Source organism: Salmo salar, chromosome ssa21 (assembly GCF_905237065.1).
Source record: "Salmo salar chromosome ssa21, Ssal_v3.1, whole genome shotgun sequence".
Classification (NCBI taxonomy): domain Eukaryota; kingdom Metazoa; phylum Chordata; class Actinopteri; order Salmoniformes; family Salmonidae; genus Salmo; species Salmo salar.
This window is the reverse complement of record NC_059462.1, coordinates 25,896,793-25,904,463: the sequence shown is the minus strand read 5'-3', so window position 1 is coordinate 25,904,463 and position 7,671 is coordinate 25,896,793. Positions and strand designations below refer to the sequence as shown.

At 41.7% G+C, this 7,671-nt stretch overlaps 1 pseudogene; it reads right to left on the bottom strand.

Annotated features, from left to right (window-relative positions):
• Positions 1–270: 270 nt before the first annotated feature.
• Positions 271–1,252, bottom strand: LOC106581992 (protein jagunal homolog 1-A-like; annotated as a pseudogene).
• Between the last annotated feature and the right edge of the window lie 6,419 nt (positions 1,253–7,671).

Genomic DNA, 7,671 nt, shown 5'->3' with positions numbered 1-7,671 from the left:
TTGTAACAACACAACTGATTGGCTCAAATGCATTAAGAAGGAAGAAATTCCACAAATGAATTTTTAATAAGGTACACCTGTTAATTGAAATGCATTGCAGGTGACTACCTTGTGGAGTTGGTTGAGAGACCCTTGAATGAGTAGGTGTGTCCAAACTTTAGACTGGTACTGTAAGTTATTATGTGGTGTAAGTAGCTGTAATAAAAACTAATTAAGCACATCACAAGGTCAGTAACAATCAAGACAACTAAAGGCACAACAATCTGTCATTTAAGAGGTATATGAATGATAAACATTACAGTTTGGGCACATTACACGGCGGAGGCAAATCAAGACCCCTTGATAGCAGTCAAGACACAGTGTAACCTTTCAAGCCAACTTAGTGAGATAATAAATCTTTTTTTTGCCATTGGAACACAGAATCTCATGTCTCTAAGTCTCAAGCTTTGCACAGTACTTGTGTGCATGCCTTATAGTGCTTTCAATATTTGACAGATTAGTCAACGGATTTTCCATTTACTGAAATCATGGCAACAAACTTGTTCAGCCCTCATTCCTCCTTCAAAACACAGTTCTTCCCTTGCCTCAAAACCCACAATACATCTTCATCACTTCTTCTTCTTCTTCTCCTGTGTGAAATCGAACCAGGCGTCCAGCAGTTTCTTGCTGTAGTATATCTGACAGGCATCCACCTGCACTGCCACCACTATCACCAGGTACATGACGATGACTTCCGCCCAGCCGAAGATGAAGCGGTAGGCCTTGCCTTGGCAGTAAAGCTACTGGGCCTCGCCGAGCATCTCCATAGTGCCGTAGAATAGTGGAGCGATGGAGAACAGGCCTGAGCTGATCATGTAGATCACCAGGTAGCTGATGTTGTTCTTGTACAGTGACAGGCTGCTGGTGACCGGTGGAAAGAAACTGATCAGGTAGGGGTACTCCCATCTGTAGGGATTGGCTGCCGGGTCGCTGGGCACCAGGTCGAGTTTGCTGATAGTCACCTGGGCCGCCACCACGAGCCACAGCAGAAGGTGGACAAAGTTGAGCTTCCGCTACTCCTACTTTATCAAGGCACTGGAGGCACAGGGAAAAAGGGGAGAGAAAGTTGAGACAGTATGTTTAATGATCCGATAGAAAGGCAGGCAGACAAGACAGACAAGCATACAGACAGACAAGCATACAGACAGACAAGCATACAGACAGACAAGAGCACAGACAGATATGATTACCTCAACTGGTACTCATGTTGCATATGTCAGATCAGTTGGAAATGGCCTGTAGCCCTTTCCTGCAGTCAATGACAAAAAGCACCCTCTTTGGCCTCATGGGTTTAATATTATTCATATTTTTGATGATTTCATAATTAATCGAGATTATATGTTTTTTTAAACGACAACAATCTGGTGTTTCTATGTCAAACAGTTCTCTTACATTTCAGTCTTCTGTGATGTACTGCATATACAGTGTAATTTTGGGATGCAAACTCAAAATGTAATACATTTCAACTCGATATCTGACATGGTACAGGTGTCTTCTTTTTTTAAGCCCATAACCATGTGTGCGAGGTGTAGACTTTTGTTTCAAAGTAGATTTGTTTAAGACTACAAAAAAATCACTCTGTGTGACCCTGATTTAGCCCACTGCAGTAAAAGGCTACATTTACGAGATTGAATAGAGCCCGAAGTGTGCATTTTCAGCAGAAATTCTAGAAGATTCTATGTAGTAACTCTACATCCAAACCAATATATTTAATGTAGTTTTTTTAAGCCCACATCTGATCCTTTAATAATGAGTATCATATGGGTTTTTCACATGTATTTCATTCAAAGAAATGATTATGCAGACACACACACCGATGTGATGATCAGGCTTCTATTTCTACCCTAAAACAATTGAATATTAAAAGCTCCTCTATTCTTGAAGTTTAAAAAAAAATCAAGAACAATATACACTGCTCAAAAAAATAAAGGGAACACTAAAATAACACATCCTAGATCTGAATGAATGAAATAATCTTATTAAATACTTTTTTTCTTTACATAGTTGAATGTGCTGACAACAAAATCACACAAAAATAATCAATGGAAATCCAATTTATCAACCCATGGAGGTCTGGATTTGGAGTCACACTCAAAATGAAAGTGGAAAACCACACTACAGGCTGATCCAACTTTGATGTAATGTCCTTAAAACAAGTCAAAATGAGGCTCAGTAGTGTGTGTGGCCTCCACGTGCCTGTATGACCTCCCTACAACGCCTGGGCATGCTCCTGATGAGGTGGCGGATGGTCTCCTGAGGGATCTCCTCCCAGACCGGGACTAAAGCATCCGCCAACTCCTGGACAGTCTGTGGTGCAACTTGGCGTTGGTGGATGGAGCGAGACATGATGTTCCAGATGTGCTCAATTGGATTCAGGTCTGGGGAACGGGCGGGCCAGTCCATAGCATCAATGCCTTCCTCTTGCAGGAACTGCTGACACACTCCAGCCACATGAGGTCTAGCATTGTCTTGCATTAGGAGGAACCCAGGGCCAACCGCACCAGCATATGGTCTCATAAGGGGTCTGAGGATCTCATCTCGGTACCTAATGGCAGTCAGGCTACCTCTGGCGAGCACATGGAGGGCTGTGCGGCCCCCCAAAGAAATGCCACCCCACACCATGACTGACCCACCGCCAAACCGGTCATGCTGGAGGATGTTGCAGGCAGCAGAATGTTCTCCACGGAGTCTCCAGACTCTGTCACGTCTGTCACATGTGCTCAGTGTGAACCTGCTATCATCTGTGAAGAGCAGAGGGCGCCAATGGCGAATTTGCCAATCTTGGTGTTCTCTGGCAAATGCCAAACGTCCTGCACGGTGTTGGGCTGTAAGCACAACCCCCACCTGTGGACGTCGGGCCCTCATACCACCCTCATGGAGTCTGTTTCTGACCGTTTGAGCAGACACATGCACATTTGTGGCCTGCTGGAGGCAGTGCTCCTCCTGCTCCTCCTTGCACAAAGGCGGAGGTAGCGGTCCTGCTGCTGGGTTGTTGCCATCCTACGGCCTCCTCCACGTCTCCTGATGTACAGGCCTGTCTCCTGGTAGCGCCTCCATGCTCTGGACACTACGCTGACAGACACAGCAAACCGTCTTGCCACAGCTCGCATTGATGTGCCATCCTGGATGAGCTGCACTACCTGAGCCACTTGTGTGGGTTGTAGACTTTGTCTCATGCTACCACTAGAGTGAAAGCACCACCAGCATTCAAAAGTGACCAAAACATCAGCCAGGAAGCATAGGAACTGAGAAGTGGTCTGTGGTCACCACCTGCAGAACCACTCCTTTATTGGGGGTGTCTTGCTAATTGCCTATAATTTCCACCTGTTGTCTATTCCATTTGCGCAACAGCATGTGAAATGTATTGTCAATCAGTGTTGCTTCCTAAGTGGACAGTTTGATTTCACAGAAGTGTGATTGACTTGGAGTTACATTGTGTTGTTTAAGTGTTCCCTTTATTTTTCTGAGCAGTATAATTTCAATAAATATGACTGGCCCAGCAAGTAGCTACATCTATTGAGCCCAGCCAGTGTTGCCATGTTCGCAGTTTTCCTGAAAATTGGGCTAATTTGAAAACGATGTCGCTGAGCTAGAGGAAATTTGAAATGGAATTTGCATCTGTTGGCCACCAAGTAGGCTATACATTTCTATGCAGTTGCAGACTACTGTAGCCTACCATTTGATACAATAAATATATATTGAAATTACAATATCACTGGAGTCATTGCAAATCAATTTGAGCCACTTGTGTAGCCTACCTTGACCTGGCAAACGGATTAAATAAATAGCCTATAACTCAGTTTGTTGTTGTAGCCTTGTGTTATTATGTAATTATTAATGGCCATATTTAATTAATTAAATTGGAAGTTATCAATTGTGATAATCGTAGCTCGGCACAATAAAAGCAGGGTGAATAAATGACAGTAACGTGTGTGCGTACGCGCGGGAGATCAGTCGCAGCATCCCTTTTTTTCCACTGAGCTTTTTTCTCGCAGCATCCATTTCGAGATATGTGAACTGTTGGTAAGAAACCAAAACATGTATTTTTGTGTTTGCGGAAGAAAGAAAGCACCTCTTATTATGAGGAAATACATCTATATGTCCCCATAGATGTGCCTGAAAACTATAGGATGAATCTAAGATATAATAGACTATTTTAATAGTCATCTGAACGAGTCAAGGTAGAGTGGCCTATCTGTCTGGCAGCACAGTATCCTCATCTCTACACCATATGGCATATCCAGTCAGCTGCAATGATCATGACTATAATTAATGACTGCATTATTAAACCAGAGCATATTTACTGTAGCCTAGATCAGGAACAAGTACAATTAGTTTATTACATTTGGACTGGTGAACTGCGCTTATCTGATGTGCACTTATTATGGTCACACAATGAAATAATACCTGTGTTATTTGGGCTCCCGAGTGGCATATCGGTCTAAGGCGGTGCATCTCAGTGCAAGAGGTGTCACTACAGTCCCTGGTTTGAATCCAGGCTGTATCACATCTGGCCGTGATTGGGAGTCCCATAGGGTGGCGCACAATTGGCCCAGCGTCGTGGGTTATGGCCGGGGTAGGCCGTCATTGTAAATAAGAATTCGTTCTTAACTGACTTGCCTAGTTAAATAAAGGTTAAATAAAAATAAAACCTTCATAAATAAACCTTCCTAATATTCGGCTTCAATTCGTCGGGGCAAATGACATCAATAAGGGAACATAGCTTTCACCTTTTCAGTCTATTTTATGGAAAGAGCATAATGTTCATAATGTTTTGTGTACTCAGTGAATGTTGAAAAAAAGAGTAACAAATTACCTTCTAGTTAAATCATCTTTATTACTTTTTTTAAACAACATCAACAGTATAACAGTAAAAACATTAAAACTCAGGGTTTCTTTTGGTTTACTGAATCTTTAGCGCCATAGGCCCAAATAAAGAAAGAAAACTGAATTCATATCTAGAGTCAATTTTCTCAAAAATGTTTTAACTACATGTTATTCCACTTCTGCACATTTTAAATCAGGAGGTCAGTAGTCAAAAAGCTAACTGGCTAAAGCTACTTCCAGACATAAAGGAGAGAGCACCTCTCTGACCGTTTTTCTCCGACCTAGCAGAGTTGGTTAGGCTGTTTCTATGTTATCCAGAGCATTGGTGACTGGAACTGTGCTGCTGGCAATAAGTTAATTACGTTTTTTTTGCCAACGTTTACTGACACCGGCCATATTCAACGAGTGTTGAGCGTTTGTAAATTCATCAGTTATTCTCGCTCTAGCACACTCAGATGAGAGTGCTCTGAAATCGAAGTAGATAGCCAGAGGGAATTTATGAACGCACCCTTTATCTTTATTCTTTGGGCTCCACAAGGAAACCTAATTCCATAAGTCTCCTCACTTACTCCTGGTTTGGTTTGGCCATCATGTTCTCTGATTGACATCAAAGTATTTATTATTCTTAACTCTTAACCTCCACATAGAGTACCTATAATCAGATTATTTTAATTCTGTACTGCTGAGACAAGAGGAATTACACACCTTTTTCAGGTCTAACATTCATTTAATTTGCTAATTCAAAGGTTATTCAAAAGAACCACAATTGATGATCAATGTATCTCTTACTTACAGAAAACTTTAGGCCCCTCTTAATGAGGGACTGGGTCTTGGTCAGATCTTTTTCATACGTCTGTCAGTATAACACTACTGCTTTATTCAGCTGAGAACCGACACATACAGCAATAAAAGGGTTTGTAAGGACAGCAGTGGTCTTCCAATTTTTGTTGGAGCCTTATTCTTTACTTGCCACAAGAGGCATTGCTTTGCACAACATTAATACACCCATAATACATTATATTGCCAACCATTTAATGCAACAAAATCACCCCTATAAACATCACAGATGATGCTTGTCTGCAAAAGTTAAAAAAATAATCAATCAAACAAATCTATCAAAAACACAACAAGAAAGTTACGCAACAAACTAAAACGTGAAATAAACCATTGCACCATTTTATTTGAATCTTGAACTCTATTGGCTTTCAGTTGCCTTTCTATAAGTACTTTAATAGCACATTGCAGGTGCCATTTTACTAGATATTACATTTGTTTTCTTTAGTTATTCAATTTACATTCTTTGCCACGGTTTCATTAATGGCAGCTGCCAGTTTGCAAAGGAACATGTAGGGACTTGAGAAAACACATGGTACTCTGTGGCAATACAAGAGATATATCTCTTTCCACATCCGTCTGTGCAGCACTTTAAATTAAACTGATACATACAGGTGAAGTGGGAAGTTTACATACATTTAGGTTGGAGTCATTAAAACTCGTTTTCCAACCACTCCATACATTTCTTGTTAACAAACTATCGTTTTGGCAAGTCGGTTAGGACATCTACTTTGTGCATGACACAAGTAATTTTTCCAACAATTGTTTATAGACAGATTATTTCACTTATAATTCACTGTATCACAATTCCAGTGGGTCAGAAGTTTACATACACTAAGTTGAATGTGCCTTTAAACAGCTTGGAAAATTCCAGAAAATTATGTCATGGCTTCTGAAAGGCTAAATGACATAATTTGGGTCAATTGGAGGTGTACCTGTGGATGTATTTCAAGGCCTACCTTCAAACTCAGTGCCTCTTTGCTTGACATCATGGGAAAATCAAAAGAAATCAGCCAAGATTGTAGACCTCCACAAGTCTGGTTCATCCATGGGAGCAATTTCCAAAGGCCTGAAGGTACCACGTTCATCTGTACAAACAATAGTACGCAAGTATGAACACCATGGGACAACGCAGCCGTCATACCACTCAGGAAGGAGACGCATTCTGTCTCCTAGAGATGAACGTACTTTGGTGCGAAAAGTGCAAATCAATCCCAGAACAACAGCAAAGGACCTTGTGAAGATGCTGGAGTAAACAGGTACAAAAGTATCTATATCCACAGTAAAACTAGTCCTATATCGACATAACCTGAAAGGCCACTCAGCAATGAAGAAGCCACTGCTCCAAAGCCACCATAAAAAGCCAGAATACGGTTTGCAACTGTAAATCGAACTTTTTGGAGAAATGTCGTCTGGTGTGATGAAACAAAAATAGAACTGTTTGGCCAGGGGGAGGCTTGCAAGCCGAAGAACACCATCCCAACCGTGAAGCTCGGGGGTGGCAGCATCATGTTATGGAGGTGCTTTGCTGCAGGAGGGACTGGTGCACTAAACAAAATAGATGGCATCATGACGGAGGAACATTATGTGGATATATTGAAGCAACATCTCAAGACATCAGTCAGGAAGTTAAAGCTTGGTCGCAAATGGGTCTTCCAAATGGACAATGACCCCAAGCATACTTCCAAAGTTGTGGCAAAATGGCTTAAGGACAACAAAGTCAAGGTATTGGAGTGGCCATCACGAAGCCCTGACCTCAAGCCTATAGAAGAATTGTGGGCAGAACTGAAAAAGGAGGCCTACAAACATGACTCAGTTGCACCAACTATGTCAGGAGGAATGGGCCAAAATTCACACAACTTCTTGTGGGAAGCTAGTGGAAGGCTACCTGAAATGTTTGACCCAAGTTAAACAATTTAAAAGCAATGCTACAAAATACTAATTGAGTGTATGTAAACTTCAGACCCACTG